Below are 22894 nucleotides of genomic sequence, written 5' to 3' on the forward strand. Positions count from 1 at the left end.
CTTTTTTGTGTGTATTTCTAGTTAGAGTGGGCCAGAAGAGACATTTCTTTACAAGGTGGGGAGGGCAGAAGTGAAGCAGTAGCCATTTTTTATTTTTGTAATAGCAGGTTGCAGCAGGTGCTTTTGCAGTTAACATACCTTGTCACTTATCTACTGGCTCGTGTTATGGCAGGGGCAGCAGGTGGGTCTGGAACTGCTCCACCTTCTCGTGGATACTGCTCCAGCTCCTCTGATCCCTGGGTCTGTAGCGTTTAGGGCCATGATGCTGGTGCTGGTTGGAGGCAGTGAGAACTGACAACAGGTTTCAGCACATGCCCATATGTCCCAGATCATGCTCTTGGGTTCCAGTCTGAGGTTGTTGTTCTAGCTCCTGTTGGCAGGTTCCCACTTGACCTTACTCTCCCTGACTACATCTTTCCTCCCTAACTGCCTTCCTTGCAGACTTTAAGATCCAGCATCAGATGTAAAGACAACAACCTAGAGAAAGTTGTTAAGCTGCTCCCTCCACTGTATAAAGTCTCATCCCTGTAAACAAATGCCTTACTATTCACTCTGCTTCTCTGATGGAGCTCTGACTGGTACCGGACTTATAATTAACTTATAATTATACCCTTTCTTTCTGTGTTTTTCACGTAGTGCTTTTCTAGTAGAGTAATAATATCTTGCTATTATTAAAATATCACTTAACATTAATATAATAATTCCTGACTCTTAGTACCCAATTCTGTAACATAGAGATAATTTTACCTATGTAAGGATCCAATGTGGAAAGAGAAATTACAAAAAGAAAATGTACTATACCTAGTAAGAGCTCAATAATGATAGCTATCATTTTTACAAATAATAAGCATTAGTATCTCTTTAAGAATTAAAATCTCTCCTTGGCCGATTTGGCTCAGCAGTTAGAGCATCAGCCCATGGACCAAAGAGTCGTGGGTTTGGTTCTGGTGAAGGGCACGTACCTCAGTTGCAGTTTGGTCCCTGACCCTGGTCGGAGTTGTACGGGAGGCAACTGATCAATGTGTCTCTCTCACATTGTCTTTCTCTCTCTCTCTCTCTCTCTCTCTCTCTCTCTCTCTCTCTATTTCTCCCTCCCTCCCTCCCACTCTATCTGAAGATAAATGGGAAAAAAATATCCTTAGGTGAGGATTAAAAAAAAAACCTCTAAGTCTCTTACTATATCTTTGCTTTTCTAACAGTCATGAAAAGTAGATGGCACAGTAAGCATTACATTGATATTATTATGGTTCTTGTCATTGTTGCCATTTTGCAGGTGAATATGTTCAAGGATTTACAAGACATTTGGCCAAGGGTCTTTGACTCCTAAGGGAAGAGATAGAACTTCTAAGACTCTAGCGGAAGGTTCTGTCTACACTTAATGCAACTTTCTTGTTTATTCTGATGCCAGGAAATGCAGAAAGCAGAAACAAATGTGTTGACTCTCTTTCTCCTCCATCTGCCTCGCATCCTGACGCTCTCAGCTTTGATGCGCCGCTCCGGTCATATTTGATATAGCTGCGCAACATCTTTTTTATGTCGGGCCTTTGCTTCAAACACTCCATTGCCAGTTCGACTTGTCAAAAGTTGGAGGGAACACGTTTTAAGCATTCCGTGAGCACTCTGCTGAAAAGAAACCCACTATTTCTAATGAGCATTTGAGAGTGCAGTGGATTGCAGAAACCGTTTTCTAAGATCTGTCACAAATGATTTAGTTTTATTAGTTTTAATGGCCCTCAGCTACGAGCATGGAATATAAGTGAAAATTAAGATATTTTTCATGAGTTGAAAATAGATTTCAATCAGAGAGAGTGTTTTCATTCCCCACCTCTTCCCATTTGCTTATTTACTTTATTTTTTTGGCAGACAATTCTGGTTAAAAAGAAACTACTGTACAAGATGAGAACACAGGGACAGTCTCCCTTGAGAACAAAGCTCTCCTTGTACTGGAGACTTCTCTGTTGATTGTATATAAGCTGCTGGGGCTGGCACTCTTACAGGCAGGATGGCACAGAAAGGGGCCAGTGTGTTCAAGTGGGATTTTATCCTGGGTAGAAACAAGGAATGAATATTTTTATTCATAACTAAAGGTTTGTCTTCCATGATAGCAGGCACAGAAAAAACCTGGGAGCTCACGGATTGCCTACAATTCATAATATTTTTCTCTTGCTGCTTTTGCTTTTCTATACTGTAGCTTTCCTCCAGAAGTTACATTGTTCCTCTTCTTTTCTATGGTTTATCACTCAGTGAAAAGTACTACAATCCGAGCAGGTCCATATATTTTATTCTTCAGAAACAAGTTAAGTGCATTTCTTAAACAGTAGGATGGTTTTGGCAATCCATCCTCATTGCTCATTTGTGAGTCAAGTGGGTTGTTGGATGGAGGATGGTGAGGAATGTGAGAGTTTCTATTGCAAAAGCTTGGTCCTAGCATTTCTTCATCCTCTAACCCAAGGCGACTGTGTGGAATCTGACTCCACCAGGAATCTGGATCAGGAAACCTGGAGTTTGCCCTGCCTCGGCCATCTACTCACTACCTTTACAACCTCAGGCAAGCCACTTCAATGTCCTGTGTCATTTTTTCAATATCTGCAAAGTATACATCTCAGGAAACATAGACCAGGATCACACATGTGAAACACAATACAACATCCTCGCCTTCATGGAGACTACAGTCAAGTGTATAGGAAGATAACAGTTAAGCAATAGGTATAACATCAAATTAAATTGCATTGTATACTGGAAAGTAATACTGTGAAGGGTGCTAAGGCTGTAACAAAGTACTGCAGAACAGAAGGCTTAAATAATAGAAATTTATTTTCTTGTAATTCTGGAGTTTAGAAATCTGAGATCAAAGTATCAGGAGGGCTGGATTCTTCAGAGACCTTTTCCCTTGGCTTGTAGATGGCCGCCCCCCCCCCCTTTTTATTTTATTTTATCCTTATCTGAGGATATTTTTGCATTTATCTTCAGACAGAGCAGGAGGGAGAGAGGGAAGAAGAAGAGAGAGAGAAACATCGATGTGAGAGAGACACATCGACTGGTTGCCACCCGCACAACCCCAACCAGGGCTAGGGACAAACCACAACCAAGGCACATGCCTTTGGCAGAAACAGAACCCGGGACCTCTTGGTCCGTGGGCCAATGCTCTACCCGCTGAGCCTGTGTCTTTTTTAAAAAATATGTTTTTATTGATTTTTTAGAGAGAGAGGAAGGGAGAGAGAGATAGAAACATTGATGTGAGAGAGAAACATCGATTGGCTGCCTACTGAATGTCCCCTACTGGGGTTGGAGCCTGCAACCCAGGCATGTACCCTGACAGGGAATCAAACTGGAAGTCTCAGTCCATGGGACAATGCTCAATCCACTGAGCCACACTGGCTGGGCTCTCCCTGTGTCTTCACATGGTCTTCCTTCTATACCTCTCCATATCCTAATCTCTTCTTGTAAGGATGCCAATCATAATGAATCAGGGTCCACCCTAATGACCTCATTTAGCTTATTTACCCCTTTAAATACACTTTCTCCAAATACAGTTGCATTTTGAGACACTAGGGATTAGGACTTCGATATATGAATTTGGGGAAGGGGTACCATTCAGTCCCTAACAATTATTATGGGGAAAAAAAAGTTCTGGAGAGTAGCTCAGTACTGATGGGGATAATGAGAGCAGGCTCGACTGAGATGATGACATACACCCAAACTGTGAGTGAGCAGCGACTGGGCACTGTGGGTATCTGCCCAGGGTATGGTTCACCAGAGGGAACTGTCCATCCAGAGGCTCTGAGGTGGGAAAAAACTGAGGTGCCCGAGGGTCAGTGAGGTGGTCAGTGTGACTATAAGAGAGAATGGAGATGTGGCCATTGACAGAGCAGGAACACAGTATCTTTGAGGGTAGAATGGCTGATAGAAAGAAACTGGGCTTTTACTCTGAGGATTGAAGAGCCACTAAAATATCTGAGTAGCAGAGTGATCTGATCACACTCACTCACTCAGCCTGCTATCTGGAAAACAGATTATAGGCCAGAATTATTCAATATCAGCACCATTGATATTTTGGACCAGAAAATTCTTTGTTGTAGGACCCTGTCCTATGCATTGTGGGCTATTTAGCTATATCCCACCAGATGCCTGTAGCCCCCTGACTGCCCATTATTACAACCAAAATGTCTCTAAACATTGCCAATTGCTTTCTGGGGAAGAAAGAATTACCCTTGGTTGACAGCCACTGTTGTAGGTGAAATAGAGGAAAACCTAAAAGACCAATTTGGAAGTAATTGCAATAATCCTGGCTAGAAATAATGATAACTTGGATCATAATAGTAGCATTTTGGATATTTTGAAGGTTGAGCCAATCTATTTTGAAGGTTGCCAACAAAATACATGTGTGGTATGAGATAGGATTAAAACGGCTCTGAGGCATATGCTCTGAGCCACTAAAAGAATGGATTTACTTCCTGCTCAAGCACGAAAGACTGGTAAGAACAGGCTTGGACAGGAACAGAGACCCTTCATACAAGGTAATGGGAGAAAAAGCTATGTATATGGATAATGGCACTGATATTTCAGTAGAATGAGTATGTGAGTTTGTGGAAATTCTAATTAATTTTTCTCTGTGAAGTAGGAAGCAAGATCATCATCACCTGAGGATATCAATGGGACATGAGATGTTGGAGGTTTTAGGATAAAATACAAGGTGTGGAATAGAATTCTAGGAGAGTTGTTTTTTGTTTGTTTATTTGTTTGTTTTTTAATACCATGTAATTCTGAAGATATGGATTGCAATAACCTTAATAGGTGTTAAGGGTTACTTCTAATGACATAACTAACATTCAAGTGATTATTAAACCAGTAAATCCAGACCCAATATGATTTTTTATTTATTTTCCATTGTTCTGAACTAAACACACATTTTAATTTTTTTTCAATAGGCAAAAGAGACTCTCTTCCTCTGGTAATATATTTGCTTACTCATGAAGAACTGATGGGTTAGATTAGAGCAAAGCAGGGCTTCAGGCTATTGTCTTAAATCTCATGACTACTCATAATTAAGAACCATCTCTAAGGAAGTAATCATCAAACCTGGAAAAATTACTGGTTTCCAAAATATGGCTTGTATCAGAGACGTAACTAGTCAGATTCATGTCAGGGCCCACCCTAGCCCACTCCCTGTGTTTCCATTTCTGTTGATTAGAAAACATAATTTATTTCATTACATGCTTCTGAAAATTCTCCCTGGTTCTCCTGTACCTCTACCATGGGAATGTGATCTTCCACAAAAAAAACTCCTACACTCAAGAAAATCATACAAGGCTGCTGGAATTTGACTGAAGCCTATCCCCTGGTTAGAGAGACACTGCCGAGTGATCTCTGACCTCCCTCTCTGCGCTCCTCTTGGGCCACACTCTCCTTTGGTCACAAGGCCATTCCACACCGGCCTTCTTCCTGCTCCCAGGAACATCAATCACTTTTACACATCATGGCTTTTGCAAAGTAGACTCTGCTGAGATTATCACTTATCCCAAAACTCTTATCTAATAGTACCTATGTTCTAGGAACTGTCAAATCCACATTATAAATGTTAACATGTTTAATCCTCACTAGCCAATTGTTGTTTCAATAGAAGGTGAACATAAGTGAGTAAGGTGCCACAGTTTGGCCAGGAAATTTAAGATAAAATTGGTTTTTCTTTTATTGTTTATTGTCCTTTCACCCTTCTAGAATTAAAGTGTTCTGAAGTCCTAAGGGGTGGTATAGCCAAAAGATAGAAGGAGCATGGGTCCCAAAATCAACACATTGAGGAAAGCTAAATAAGAGTAACTGTTTGGACTACTGCATGAGAGAGATGAATTTCTATTTTATTAAACCACTGAAATTGTAGCATTTACTTGTTACAGCAGCTAGGATTACTAATATTCAATTCTTCCATGGGTGACTCTGGTTGTAAAGATGTCTGCTTAAATGTCATCCCCTTATAGAAGCCTTCACTGGACACTCAACCTACTTTAGATCTCCTATCTTGTTGTAACTCGGTATCTCCTTTATTATATCTCAGAACTTTTTAATGACCTGGTTTGTGTTTGTTCGGTATATTTATAGGCAGCCCCTATATACAACCACAAGCACGAAACCTCTATGTTGATTGAAATGTTGTCACATGTGCTGACTTGCAGCACCCTCCCCATTCTACCCCAAACCCATGCCTGAAATACTATAGGGAACACAGGATGCATTTAGTAACTAGTTCCTGAAAGAAGAATCACTTATAATTCTCTGTCTCTGTATTACAGATACATTCACAAAGAAAATCATGAGTTGGGAATTATTTGTGTTAGGGAACATTCTAGTTATATAGTTTGTCAATAACCTTTGCATTTTCATGCTTGAATTGCCCGTTTCCCTCCTTTTTCCTTATCCAAGTTCATTTACTCAATCTCTTCATTATAGAGCAACAGCTGAAAATTAACTTTGATATCCACTAGCAGTACTCTATTGCTCATGGGAAATCTGAGGATCAATGATGGGAAGAGATGTGTTGTATGGTGTCCACAATTCACTGAGCATTTTACATACCTTATTTTATTGAATATGTTACAGTCAGTTATGGGTGTAGGAAATATGTATAATTGTCCCAGTTTGCAAATGAGAGCACTGAGGTTCAGAAAGCCTAAGTAACATGCCTAAATTCCCATGACTTCCAACTGCTACTTTCTTCCCCGAGTCTCTAGGATCCTCACTTGTACCTGAATTGGTTGATGGTTGGCCACATGTCTGGGGAAATATTAGATTCAGAGACGCCCATCCTCTCTGTGGTTTCCTTGCTTCTAGAGAATCTTATTCATCTCAGGCTCTGTCTGCCTTCTGACATTTTTAGCTCAGAAGACTTTAGCTTTCTGTCTTGACAGTTTAGAAATTTACCTTTATCATTATTGTTCAGCAATTTAATGATGTTATTCGGTATAATTTTCTTTGCATTTCCCCTTCTTCAGGTCTGTTGGTCTACTTGAATATGAGGTTCCTCAAAAATTTTAAAATGCAACTGCCTATGACACAGCAATTCCACTTCTGGATGTATATCCTAAGAAACCCAAAACAGTAATTCTAAAGAATATATGTGCTCCTATGTTCACTGAAGTGTTTTTACTGTAGCCAAGATATGGAAGCAACCCAAGTGTCCATTGAAAGACACGTGGATAAAGTATCTTGGTACATATATACAATGGAATACTACTCAGCCGTAAAAAAATAAAATATTACCATTTGTGACAGCACAGATGGACCTATGGGATATTATGTTAAGTGAAATAAGTCAGACAGAGAGAGACAAATACAATATGATTTCACTTATATGTGGAATTTAAGGAACAAAATAAATGAACAAACAAAAAAGAAACAGACTCATAAATACAGAGAAAAGACTGATCACTGCAAGAAGGGAGGGATTTGGGGAACTGGGTGAGAAAGGTGAAGAGATTAAGAAGTACAGATTGGCAGTTACAAATTATTCATGGGGGTGTAAAGTACAGCACAGGGAATATTTCCAATAATACTGTAATAACTGTGTATGATGCCCGGTCAGTCCTGAAAATACTGGAGAAAGCACTCTGTAAAGTATATGATGGTCTAACCACTATGCTGTATACCTGAAATTAATACAAAGTAATATTAAATGTAAACTATAATTTTTTAAAATTAAGTTAAAAAATAGTTTTCACTTTTCATTGGATTTATTTTTTTTAAGTTCTTGAATATATTTTAATACCTATTTTAAAGGTCTTATTGCTAATCCTATCATCACCAATATTTCTCATTATGTTTCTGCAGATGGATTTTTGCTGGATTTTGTTGTATTCTTTTAACAAATTTTGACTTAGCCAGATTTGAAGGAACTTTAATGCAAATGTATAAGCACTCTACACCTTGATATTTTGTCCCACAAATTCCAGCTACTTCAGCTTTCCCAAATTCAAATTTAGTCTTTTCTTTAAAAAAAAAAAAATGTTTTTAAGGGAGAGGAGGAGAGAGAGAGAGACAGAGAGACATTTATGTGAGATCAAAACACTGACCAGCCTTCTCCTGTATGCCCCCTGCCCCTACTGGGGATTAGCCGAAAACCCCGGCATGTGCCCTGACTGGAATCAAACCAGCAGCCTATTCGTGCATAGGACAATGTCCAAACAGCTGAGTCACAGTGGCCAGGGCTCAGAGTTAGTCTTTTCAATGCAACAAGACTATTATATTACATCATAATGGATATGTGTTTCCTATACTGGAGTTGGGTAAGTGAGTTTAGGTTAAAAAAAAAAAATCTAGAGCAATGATTTAGCTCACTTTGAGTTTCTCCTCTTTCAGGGACCAGAAGTCTGCACTTTTGGTTGTCTGCTGTCTGAAAACCGTTCTTTAATGCATTGTGTCCACTTTTCCATGTTTGCTATGGGAGTGTTAATCCAGTACAGTTACACTTTAGTGGCTAGAAGGAGAGTCACAAGTGTAGTTTTTTGTTTTTTTTCTTGTACAGATAGAGTGGGAGGGAGAGAGAGAAACATCGATGTGAAGGGACACATCGAGTGGCTGCCACCCGCATGACCAACCAGGGCCGGGGACAAACTGCAACCGAGGTACGTGCCCTTAGCAGGAACGGAACCCGGGTCTCTCCAGACCACAGGCCGACGCTCTAACCACTGAGCCAAACTGGCCAGGGCTAGTTTTTTTTTTTAAGGTCATATATTTGTATTGAATATTTTCTTCAGGTTAATGTAGGGTTTAAACAATTGGCCAAGTGGCCAGGATTCCTTTTCCACTTAGGATTCTATAAGAGCCCCAGAATCCTTAGCCAAACAGAAAATGCTCAAATTTTGAGATCCTCTGCTTCCCATATACCTCAGGGAACCAACCTGCAAAGGACAATTGGCAAGTTTTTTAGTTGTAAGCAGTTATTTTACATCAGGATTCAGAATTTCAGAAAACATCTATCTTAACATTCTTTTTGCAACCAAGTACTCCATTTATTTAACCAATATCATTGTCTTTTAAGTTTATTATTTAAAAGCTTATAAAAGGTTAAAGTGTGCAATTATTTTGCTTTCAAATGCAATCACCATGGTGGTATTTCAAGTATCCATTGCATTTCATAGAATGATAAAATCTCAATGAATGTCTTTATAGCCTCCTTGAGAAGAGAGATATAATTTCTTTGTTTTGCTTTGACCATCAACTTATTCATATTTTTATTTGGGGGTTATTCAAATTAACACTATAAGTAACAAATAAGTCAGATTTTTTAAAACTTTCAGAGAATGTTATATCTATAAAAATTACAGACAAATAAGCTCATCTTTCTCTAAAATGATTTTTATCTACCTCATTGGTATTTGAAATTAAGCCAATTTTCCCAAACAAAAAGAACCAATTTCAACAATCAAAGCATTTCCATATGACTTCAATGTGAGTCATTCCAAACAGTGTCCTCTAACACTGAGAAGTATTCAAGATTCAGATCTGACTTTGTATTTGAATTGCTGTATGATTTTAGGTTAATTATTTAACCTTTAAAGGTTCACTTTTCTCACTATTGAAATGCAGGCCTCAAAAGACAAAGATAAAGTAATATAATAAGGAAAATGATAAAGTGTTATATAATAGGAGGGGGTCATCACCTGTCTTAGTTTGGGTTTCCTAGAAACAGACCCTGAGATAACTATCTCTGGACAAGTGCTTTTCTGAGGAAATACTCCCAGAAACCTAGTAAGGCTGTGAGAGTTTAAGATAAAGCATGGAAGGAGGTCACACGATGGAGCAATTTCAAGCAAGAATCTATGGAGGAAACTCTGGTATAATTGGTTATCTGAATTTGTGGACTTGTAACCAAGGAGCTGGGCTTTGAAACTCCTGCACGAGTCATTGGCTAAGGGCTGTCACAGGCAGATGGAAACTCCAGAGCACTTCTGAGTATCTGTACTTGCCCGCCAAGTGCTCTGATAACCCAAGAACGCCCCTCCAGAGACAGTCAGGGGTGCCTTTGTCAGAAACAAATCACACAGAAGCCAGGAGGGAGCGCACACAACCTGTACCAAGGATCCAGAGGTCGCGGCACAGCAGACAGTAACGACTACATTACCTTTTATTCTGTGCTTATTTCACATCATCAACTTCTTCACTGTTATTTTGACATCATCATGTTGTCGATGTTTTTGTGGCATCTTTATTTAGCCTTTAAAATTATTCTATATTTATTTATTTTTTATTTTATTTTTTTTATCCTCACCCAAGGACTTTTCTCCATTTACCTTCAGATATAGCGGAAGGGAGAGAGGGAGGAAGAGAGAGAGAGAAACATTGACGTGAGAGAGACATCGAGTGGTTGCCACCCCCACAACCTTAACCAGGGCCAGGGACAAACCACAACTGAGGTATGTGCCCTTAGCAGGAACCGAACCCGGGACTCTCTGGTCCGCAGGCCGATGCTCTAACCGCTGAGCCAAATTGGTCAGGGCATATTCTATATTTATTATGAATTTTGATAGTCAGAATAAAAATGTAGTCCTATTTGTGAAAATTTTTAATAAAAGAATCAGAGAAATGTTTATATGGAGAAAAAAAAAAGTTTGTGGAGATTTCAAGTAATAAAGTGTATCGTCTAACAAGTTCATGGCACTCTCTATCTCTCCTAATGAAACAGCATGATGCACACACACACACACACAAATATAATTATTGTTATAATTTCACTTTTATTTTATATAAGTATGATATATATTATATAATCTAAGTTATAATACATGTAAAGTAGGTATTCCCCAAAATAAAATTAAGTACAATATGTTGAGTTATTAATGACATGTCATGTAACGTATATTTGATATATGATGATTCATTCATATTTCGATCAACTATTCTCCATATCTAAATACACTATCTAGTTGTGTTTTTTATTACTTACAGTTATTGAAAGTTTGTGAGTTTATGAATTCCAGATGAGAATGCCATTATTTTCATTAGTTGTACTTTTAAAACCAATCCTAAAAGCATGTAAAAGAAACAGATTCCAATCACTAGTCAAATCCCTAATTTATCTTCCTACCCTTATATAGGAAGGAAAAACTGTTAATATGGTTTTATTGTAATCCAAAATCAGTCACATTTAATGAAAAGAAGGGTCATTCTTTATTTAAATATTGTTCAAAAGACATTCATATGTAGTCTTTTGTTTATTTTTCTGTGTGTTCAGCAAAATATGTGAAGTGCCACAGAGTTTTCCTCTAACACGTCCTACATTGATTTTCTAACTTCTCAGGTACACGTTCATGTTTCTCTGGTCTCTGCCCCTCTGTGCCAGCAGTTGGTGGATTTTCAGAGGCATGTATCTGGATGTTACCTCAAGGGAAGTGAGATTCCCTAGGTCAGCTAAGCTTTAAATCCGAGATTTAATTTAAAATGCCAGTACACAGATTACTACAACCATTTTCTATAACATTTTAGCTAGAAGTTTAGCAAATGATTAAAAGTAGTTTATTTCACCCTGGCTGGTTTGGATCAGCAGTTAGAGCATCAGCCTGTGGTCCAGAGATACCTGGGTTCAGTTCCCTCTAAGGGAACGTACCTTGGTTGCAGTTTGCCCCCGGCCCTGGTTGGGTTGTGTGGGTGGCAGCCACTCGATGTGTCCCTTTCACATCGATGTTTCTCTCTCTCTCATTCCCACTCTATCTGAACAAAAAATTAAAAAAATGTCCTCGGGTGAGGATAAAAAAAAAAGTAGTTTATTTCCAGTTGCCATTAACTCTTATATGTATGTATTTGGGGGGATCTTTTGAACAAACAGTGAATACATAAAATAAGATGCAACTGTTTCTCGGTTTCATAACAATACATCATTCAGTAGGCCTACGCTAAACACCCACAGTGGAAGTTGGATGACTTATTCAGTACCAAAGTCTGTCAGACTGCAATCCCTAGCCAGTTCATTTGAAGGTACAAAATGTACCAAGATAAGGAAATCATTGAATATCCAAGAAGGACTCAACTCATTAATTCTGATGTAGTTTCACAGCTTTTTAAACTAAAAGAGCAAGTTACAATATATGTATAAAGTCCATAGCCTTGGCATCAGAATACTGAGTCCCCACCTCAGTTTCACTCATTCATGAGTGATATAACTTTAGCTTATTGTCTTTAATATAATGAGCCTGTAAGATGAGGATGGATATACTCATTTAAGAACGTTGGGAAGGGGAATGAAGTACCAAAGAAGAAGCATCTCTGTAATCTAATGTGCATGGTGACCATGTACTATAACAAATATAGGCAATGATGTGCTTACATCTAATTTATAGACTCCACATTGGCAGTCCTAATATTAGCTGCTAATGTTTAAAATTAAAAATAATGTTTTCACTTTTCCCCAACATTAACTTATACCCAATACTGAGGTCTACAAAGACTAATCAGAACAAGATTAAATCTTTTTTTAAAGATAAAATGTTCTCAATTTGATTAGCAAGTAATGGCAAAACCCAGTGTGTGTGTGTGTGTGTGTGTGTGTGTGTGTGTGTGAGAGAGAGAGAGAGAAAGAAAGAGAGAGAGAGAGAGAAAGAGAGAGAGAGAGAAAGAGAGAGCTGTCAATTAAGTCTGAATTTCATATGATTTCACCTCTCATTCTAAACCTGCCTATTCATTCCACATTCCTAATTGAATGCGAATAACTAAATTATCCCAAGAAATTTTGTTATTGTATTTTTAAAACGATGGAAATTGAATCGAGTAGAAAGCTCAAGAGACGATTTGTTCTAGTAAGATTGAATGTCAAGGTTCACACACCAAAAGGCTAAGATAAGGTTTGTGAAATCTTTTGGACTTCTTAGCAACTCACACACTCAAATCAGTTAAATGTGTGTATCATCAATCACTTAATGGTCACTTAGTTCAAAAACCAAGATTGATTCAAAACTTCATGATTCCAAGTTGCTACCACCAGTTTGTAGAAACCAAAAAAGGTACTTGCAAGTTTGCATAAATGAATGTGTTTTACTTAACCAGAGTGAACACTGGAGCAAAATGCACATGATATTAAAAAGAGACCAAATAATATCTCTCACCTGCTTTATGAATCTTGGACAAAGTAAATCGATTCTAGCACTGTTTCTCCATCTGAAAGATAAAATAGGTAGCCTCCGTTATATATAACTAACTTTCTAAATCCAATGAACTATAGAGCAATATGTCTAGACCTGTGCACACATAATTAAAGGTAATTATGTGATTGAAAAGCATGAAAAATATTTTCTGTATTTTTGTTCTTCCTCATCATTTATCTTCAGCATTGCTATTCAGGGGTTAAATAATCCTTTTATGTACTACATTTAGTTTATGTAAAATTAATGACCATTTTACCAGGTAAAAATAATTTGCAATCATTGTTATATCCAGGAGAGTAGAACTTGAGGACATAAAAAGTGGGAGGGTGGAAGAAAGGATAGCTTTGGGGAAAGTAATCTTCTAATGGGGAAGTGCTGGCTGATTTTAAAAATTCACATGGTGACTTTAGACCTTGATAGAGTAACCGGTACTAAATCAGTCCTCTTGCCATAAACAACTATAAATACATGAAGGGACAGTTCTGAGATGTTGCTAACACACTCTACAAGCCTGTGACCCTGAACAAAGGGTCCCCAACAAAGGGTCCCCATGATAGCCCCAGATTTTGTGCTGAAGGCAATTTCTATACCATGTTGCAAGTAGGTCCCCATGATAGCCCCAGCTTTTGTGCTGAAGGCAATTTCTATACCGTGTTGCAAGTAGGTAGAACCCACGTAGATTGTTGCAGACCTGCTGGTATTGGAAGGAACAGACCAAGGTTTAAGGTTGCCGAAGAGGCTGAAATCTGTGGGAAAGGGTAGCAGAGAAAAGAGACTAGCACAGAGAAGATGCTTCGGAAATCTGTACCGGTGACCATGTACTGAAAGCTATAAATACAAAGGGTCAGACTCCATGAGGTTCATCAGGGAGTATATAGTGGGCCCCTGTGCCATGACTAGATGTTCAGAAGTCACACAGTGCTGGAAAAAAACCACAATTAGGGAAACAGAACAATTTAACTCTGGACTAAGAACTTTTTTAGACCCACCAAAACAATGACTATAATGAAGCCTCAAAGGATAAAACTCAGACACCAGGAAGCCAATTGCCTGCCAGAAGAAAACAACACTCTCTAAAAAGACCACAAAATCCCAAATCTCAAAAAATGCCACGTCTAAGATGTCTGCCTAAGATGAAATAAGCAGATGTATATAGAATCAGGAGATGATGACCTAAAAGTGGGGGGAAGTTGTGAGTAAAAATAAAGAGATCATGGAGATGCTGAATTTAGATACAGGGGCTGTACAAAATTACTATTATACAGATGCTTATGGTTGTAAACAGAAAGGACAGATGTGGTGAGCAAAGGGGTGAGCAAAATCAGTAGAAAAATGAAGTTTCAAGAGAAACAAATGAGAATTCTACAAAAATGTGTAAGATCTGATATGAAAATGTCAATAAATAGACTGAATAGAATATTTCTAATCGAAGAAGAAGAGAGCAGTGACACTGACGGAGTTCGAGAGACGGTGCAATCACAACCTCAGAGAGGGAAAGGTCTGAAAATAAGAGTAAAACTCCAGAGACCTGTAGGTAACTAACAAGTAGTCTCAGATCATCTTAATTATACTACTACAAGGAAGATATTTGCATAAAAATGTTCAAAAAAGGGATGAAGTATTGCACAGTTGATGAAATAATATCTATACCTAGAATAAGAAAGTATAACGTGGTCAGGATAAAGAAACACAAACATGCGCACACACACAGGCACAACACACACACATAAAAACATATCATAATAAATGCATTTAAAATTAGTAATAAAAAGAAAATATTTAATAAATACAGAGGAAAAAGACATATAGCATGAAGAGAAAAAAGTAAAATTAAAAAAATAACAGGATTCTAATTTGAAACAATGCATTATTTGAAACGTTTCAAATAATGGAACAATATTTTTTAAATGTTAAAGGGGTAAAAATACCTTTAGAAAAAACCTTAGAAGTACTGCCTTTAAAAAGAGTATCCAAAATATCCCTGTCCAAAGCTAAAGGTGAAATGCAGACATTTTTGGACAAACAAAAGCTGAGGAATTTTTTTCCCAAAAGAAGTGAAGCATAAAAAATAGATCTATAAAAGAAAATACTCCTTCAGGCTAAGGAAAAAGCATGCCAGATAGAAATGGCTATTTAAACAAAGGAATGAAGAGTTCTGAATATAATAAATACCTTCGTAAAGATAAAATTATTTTTTTGTTATCCTAAAAACATAATTAAGCATATAAAGAAAAAAAAAAGATATTATGATTTATCACAAATAAAAGGTAACTATATAAAAATAATAGCACAGCCTGGCTGGCCTGGCTCAGCAGTTAGAGCATTGGCCCACGGACCAAAGAGTCGTGGGTTCTATTCAGTGAAGGGCATGCACCTCAGATACAGTTCAGTACCTGGCCATGGTCAGGGGCATGTGGGAGGCAACCAGTCAGTGTGTGTCTCTCACATGGATGTTTCTCTCTGTGTGTGTCTGTCTCTCTCTGTCTGTTTCTCTCTCTCTCTCTCTCTCTGTTCGTTCCTCCCACTCTGATTGAGATAAATGGGGAAATATACTCAGGTAAGAATTTAATAATAATAATAATAGCACAAAAGACGGTAAGGGAAAAAGGGGCTGGATGCTGCTTTAAGGTTCTACTCTATTACTGGTATAACATTATTTGAAGTATATTGTCATTGCCCTGGCTGAGTAACTCAGTTGGTTAGAGCATTGTTCCAATATACCCAAGTTGTGGGTTTCATCACCCATCAGGGCTACAAATTTTAAACCCTAGAGCAACAAATGAAAATAAATAAACACAAGTTACATTAAGTTATTTATTGGTTTATTTATATCAAATGAGTTAATAGATGAAGTAAAAATATTAAAGAAAACACTGAATACAAAAGAAGGTAGGAAAATAGGGGGAGGGGAAGAAAACAGGACATCTAGAAAAAAGTAGCAAGATGATAAATTTAAACCGAATAATATCATTAATAGCATTAATGTAAATGAGTTGAAGCACTAATTAAAAAGCAGACAATATCAGACACGATAAGAAATTCTCAACTACATGCTTTGTACATGAACATATTTAAAGAAATACAATGACAACTTAAAAGTAAAATGATACAAACAGATATATCATGCAAACACTAATTATAAACAGCTAGACTGGATATATCAATATTTGACAAAAGATATTGCAGATCAAGAGATACAATCAGAGATGAAGTGTATTGAATAATATTAAAAGAGTCAATTCATTGGGATGACATAACACACTCCCAACAAAGGCTCTTCTACAAATAGGAAACAACAAACAAAAAGAACAAAACTAATAGGGAAAATAAACAATCATATTATTAGTTTGGGGCATTTTTTCCTCAGTAATTCATAGAACAGTAGCTTTAAAATCAGTGAAATATAGATTATATAAATAATATCATAAAACAAATGATCTACTTGATAACAACAGAACTTCACACAAAATTGCAGATACACATTTTTTTCTACATACACATAGAACATTCAGTAAACAGATCATAATATGACTCTTTAAACAAGACTTACTATACTTAAAATAGCTGAAGTTATACAGAATATGTTCTCTGACAATAATGGAATTAATTAGAAATCAGTAACAGGATACCTAAACATTTCCCCAAAGAGTTAGCAATTAAATACACAAATCTGTATAACTTGTGGTTGAAAAATATTTTTAACTCAATGGAAAAGGAAATGCATGTAAAAATTCATGGGGTAGCCCAGGCCAGTTTGGCTCAGCAGTAGAGTGTCAGCCCGTGGACTCAAGAGTTGTGGGTTCAATTCCAGTCAAGGGCACATACCTCAGTTTCGGTTCAGTCCCTGGCCCTGGCCCGGGTCATGCGGGAGGCAACCAATGGATGTGTCCCTTTCATGTGGATGTTTCTCTCTCTCTCTCTCTCTCCTCCCTCCCCTGCCCCTGTCTGAAGATAAAAGTGGAAAAAAGTACTCTCAGGTGAGGATTAAAAAAAAACAACAACATGGGGTATAGATAAAGCAGTGCTTAGAAAAGTTACAGCTTTAAATGCTTGTAGCAGAAAAGAAGAGCCCTGGCTGAGTTGCTCAGTTGGCGGAATGTCATCCCAATGTGCCTGGGCGTGGCCACGTTAGGGCACACAAGAGAATCAACCAATGACTGCACAGATAGGTAGAAGAACAAATCCATCTCTCTTTCCCTCTCCCCACCCCTTCCTTCCTTCATGCTCTCTAAAAATCAATAAAGTTTAAAAGAGAGAAGAAACAAAACAAAAACAACACCTTTCACCTGTCTTTAAAAAAAAAAAAAAATTTAAAAAAAAGAAAAGTTTACAATTTCATGTAATTATCCATCATAAGAACCTAGATAAAAGAGCAAACCAGTTTAAAATAAATATAAAACAAAATAAAAAAGATAAAAGTAGAAATTCATAAAAAAGAACCTGGACAAAAATAGACATAAATAAAATATAAGTTGTTTTTTAAAATTAAATACAAAAAAAAAAACTTGTTAGACTTATCAAGAAGAAAACATAAAACACAAATTTTCAAATATAAAATATGAAAGAAAAGTTTCACTACAGTTTACAAACTTTAAAAGTATAATAAATGAATATGATTAAAGCCAAAACCTGTGACAGCTTATACAAAATGGACAAACTACTAAAGAGAGCGACAAATTACCAAAATTAACACACACATACACACATACTAGAAAATATAAATAGCTTCATATTTAATAAAAAGTTAAATTTATACTTTAAAATTTTCTCAAAAAAAAAAAAACAAACAACTACATAACCGCGATGGTTTCACAGATCAGTTCTTTCAAACACAAGGTAGAAATACTGTCAATCACACACAAACTTAGCAAATGAAGGATAATAGGACCCCTCCCATTTCTTGCATGACTCCAGCATAATGTTGATATCAAAAGTACACGAAGGCATTATAAGCAAAGGAAACTATAAACAAAAGTCCTTCATAAACAGAGATGCAAAAATACTCAACAAAGTACTAGCAAAATAACCCCTCAATATATAAACAAGATGATATAGTATGACAAAATGTGGTTTATCTAGGCATTTGAGGTTTGGACTTATATTCGAAAATCAATCAATATAATTCATAACATTATTAGAACAGAGGAAAAGCACATAATCTTCTCTAACGATGTAGAAAATGATTTGATAAAAGTCAATAGTCATAAATAAGAAAAACTTAGCAACCAAAGGATGAACAAAAAATATTTAACTTCATAAAACGCACCTATCAAAACTCTGCAGCTAAGAATATATTTAATGGGGGGAGGGAAATAAAGATTTTTTTTTCTCAAACTAGAAAAGCGCAAGAGTTTTTATTAGTATTGTTTTAATTCATCTCTGCACTAGAGCTCTTGGCCAAGTTTAAAAAAAAAAAAGGGAAGAAAATGAATAGCAAGAATATGGAAACTTCTGTTTTGAATCAACATAATATAACAGGGACTGGATTTACCCTCCTACAGAAACAACAAACAAATGAACAGAAAATATTATAAACACTGTTCTTAAGACATTGGGTAACAAAGGAGAGTGAGTTCTATGAGATAAGAAACAAATAAAGTGAGCCCTACCACTTACCAACTTACTGACTTGAGAGTATCCAGGGTATGACATAGTTAATGGTAACACAAGGGGAACCCATTGGATTGCAAATTTAGCAGATGGAGCTGAGGAAGTACAAAGAGAACAAGGACATTTGATTGACTTTCAAATGCAAGTCCAAACCTCACATGCCTCAATAAACCACATGTTATCATACTGTATCATTAACCAGACACTAGCATATAGGAGTCAGCCACACAGAGAAGACTATGTGAGGACTCTACCTGAAGCCGAGAGGAAGCATCCAAAAGAGTTACAGGGGACTCATGCTCACACAAGAACAAGCACAGTACCTGTTTTGCAGGCAGCTGTATTGAAAAACCCAAAGACTTGGCAATTACAGTCGTCCCTCGCCACTTCGCGTTTCGACTTGGTGTGGCTTCACTCTATTGCGAAAGTGGCGAGGGACGACGGTATAAATAAAGAATCCTACTTCACAGAAATTCATTTATTGCAGTCGAGTCTGAAACACTGCGATAAATGAGGGCCGATTATAAAGCACTGCTTTGGGCAAAAAAAAAAAAAAAAATTAGAGAAGATACTTCAAAAAAGATACACAGATGGCAAGTAAGCACACAAAAAGATGCTTTATAAGTTATTAGATAATTACAAGTTAAAACCATTGCATACATTAGAATAGCTAAAATTAAAAGACTGGCCATATCAAGTGGTAGCAAAGATGTGGAAAAACTGGAATTCTCGTACCCTGATGGACAGAAGTAAAATGGTGCAATTACTTTAAAAGACAGATTGACAGTTTCTTTTTTAAAATGTTAAGTATATAACTCCATATGATCCAGCCATTCTACTTCCATATGTTTACCCAATGAGCAAAAAACCTTAGGCTATCAAAAATTTGTACACACGATGTCCCTCTCTTTGTAATAGATATAAGTGAGAGAAAGCATAAATGTTCATCAACAGGTGTATTGATAAACGAAATGTGGTTCATGCATATAAGATACTACTGAAGAATAACAAACTACTCTGCAAGATAAACTTTTAATACATACAACATGAATGAATCACAAATGATTACAGTGAGTAAAGAAATCAGAAATAATACTTGCTGTATAATTCCTTTTATATAAACTTTTAGAAAATGCAAGCTCATTCATAGTGATAATAAGCATAAAGTTGGTTGTCAGTAAACAAGAAAGTGGGTTTCAGTAGGGGCAAAAACAAGAGAATAAAAAAAGACAGGAGGAAATTTGGGGGGCAACGGCTATGTTCACTACCTTGATTGAGGTGATGGTTTCATGGGTATAAACATTTGCCAAAACTTAGGGTAAAAAAAAGAATCTTTGAGCCCTGGCCTGTTTTGCCCAGTGGTTAGAGCATCGGCCTGTGTACCAGAGAGTCCTGGGTTCAGTTTCCGCTAAGGGCACATACCTCGGTTGCAGTTTTTCCCCGGCCCCGGTTGGGGTGTGTGGGTGGCAACCACTCGATGTGTCTCTCTCACATTGATGTTTCCCTCTCTCACTTTCCCCCTGCTCTATCTGTAGATAAATGGAAAAAAAAAAAAAAAGTCCTCCGGTGAGGATGAAAAGAAAAGAATCTTTGAAACTTTGGAATAGGCAATGATTTCTTAGACCACAATAAGAACTAATAGTAAATGATAAAATATTAATTCAAACATCATATAAAGACACTGTAAATAACATTTTTATAAACCTGGTTACTTGGAGAAAATATTGCAAATATGTGTTTTTTACTCAGATATTTTACAGACACTTTTACAACTCAATAATAACAGTAAAACAATCCCATAAGGTGGGAAAATGATGTAAACATACACTTTAAAAAAGAAGATAGCATAATGGCTAATAAGCACATGAAAAAATTTCAATTACATTAGTTATTAGGAAAATTAATTTTCAATCACAAGAAAGTACCAACATATCCTAGAATAACTAAAATTAAAAGTCTGGCAAAACCAAGTGTTGATTTGCATATACAGAAGCTGATAAGATTTGAAATGGTACTTAGGAGAACATTTAGTCATTTCTCATAAAGTTAAGCACACTCTTACCATATGACTCAGCAATTGCAATCCTAGATATTTACCCACAACAAGTGAAAACATATGTCCGCATAAAAAGTACAGAAATGTTCATAGCCAGTTTGTTCAAAATAGCCACAAAACAGAAACCAACAGATGTCTATCATCCATGAATGCACAACCAAATTAAGGTATTTATGGCATATGTATACAATGGTATACAACTAAGCTATAAAACAAATTACTCAAAACTATAACAACATAAGTGAGTCCACAATTATGCAAGACACAAAAGTGTACATTCTCTATTATTTCATTTATATAAATTTATAAAAATATAAAAATTAATTAATTATAATAGAAATAATATTAGTTTACCTGTGAGTGCTTGAGCAGATTGTCTGGAAAACTACATGAGGAAATAAGTTGGGGTGATGAGAGTACTGTATTCAGTTGGTAGTATGGTGTTATGGGTATATATTTTCATCCAACTCTTCAGAATGTACATATAAATGAATAGATTTAGTGTGTATAAATTATATCTCCATAAATTTTATGTAAAATTTGAAAACCATTTATATTGAAAATAGAGATGATAATATATTAGGGTCAAATGACATAAGATGACAATCCCATCTATATATCTTGAAATTTTCAAAAGCTTAAAGTTTCTCCACATTACCATATAAATGTTTATAGGAGTTCCATTCCACCAACAGAACCCCAACTTATCACCTCTGCTACACTTCATCATTCCCAGCAGAGTCAAATAGCAGAGATATGGAGAGTAATGCAACAAACTATATAACATACTGTGTAATTGAAATGGACCATAATCACTAATATTAAAGATAGTGAATCATTCTAACAGAGCTATGTTCAGCAAACAATGAAAAAGTATGTGCCAGAAAAGCTAATGCTGGTTTAAAAATGAATAAAAATGAAGCAAAATGGAACCTTACTTATTATTCATGAAGGTCAATTTAATGTGATTATTTTTTCCCAGCATCACAGTTTTGTGATTACTGTTGTATACCTGAGTACAGTTTTATTACCTAATAAGAGAATAAAATAACCAGCTGGTGTGATTATTTTGCTTAGAGCTGAGCCTGACTATCCCCCAAGCCAGTATCAAGTTACACATACTATTGGTTGCAATGAAAACATGTCTAATGCATCAAAAGTCAAAGGGAGCATGCGGCTCTCAACAATTAGATTTTATTTTAGTAATCTGAAGGGAAAGAAACACACATGCCTGAGTTATACTTTGGTGAAATATTACTTTTTCAAACCAACTGTCACTAATTTACTGCCACCTCTTCTATAATATGTACCTTTAATACAAATTTATTTCGCAGTCTAGAAGAGGATACACTGGAACTAGACTCTCACATGGCAAGGCTGAATGCCAACACTGACATTGCAACTTGCTGATAATGTTCAAAAAATATTTGAAATTCCAAAGAGAGAAAACTATATAAAAGTTAATTAAAATATGCCTAAATAATTCCATCAACAACACTAAGGGAAATAATGTTTGGATGGCAACGAACTATTAGGTAAATTAAAATTTCCCTTAAATTTAGCTTTATCAGGAGTCTCTATAGATTCTATCAACAAGTTTACTATTTTTTCTATAAAATTTATTTTATTTCTGTGCTTATCTTATTTTTAATTTTACTAAAATCCCAAAGAGACAAATTAGTAAGGTGGCAGAGCCTGGCTGAGTGCCTTCATTAGCTCAGCGCTAATAACTTCTTTCAGCACCACGGATAGCGCCTGACATCACAACTCAAGCTTATCCAAAAGCTAATTATTTTCCCTGTTATAATACAAAGGTTCTATATCAAAGGCCCATAATGCGACACAGCACACCCTCTAGATGCACTGATTTGCAAAATAAATCAACTGTGTCAGGAAGGAATTTAAGCAGAAATTACAACAAATTGCAATTATACTTGCAATGGTGAACTATTTGAATGATAGTCAGTTATTCATGGCAAGATGGCACCCATGCCATTCTGAGAGAGCAAGAAAAAAGGCAGAGCTCTCATTCACAGTAATTAACATACATTTTCTCCTGTATTTTCAAGTTATAGATTCTATTATAGCTTAATTCATAAAT

The sequence above is a fragment of the Molossus molossus genome, unplaced genomic scaffold (assembly GCF_014108415.1).
Source record: "Molossus molossus isolate mMolMol1 unplaced genomic scaffold, mMolMol1.p scaffold_m16_p_14, whole genome shotgun sequence".
In the NCBI taxonomy this organism is placed as follows: Eukaryota; Metazoa; Chordata; class Mammalia; order Chiroptera; family Molossidae; genus Molossus; species Molossus molossus.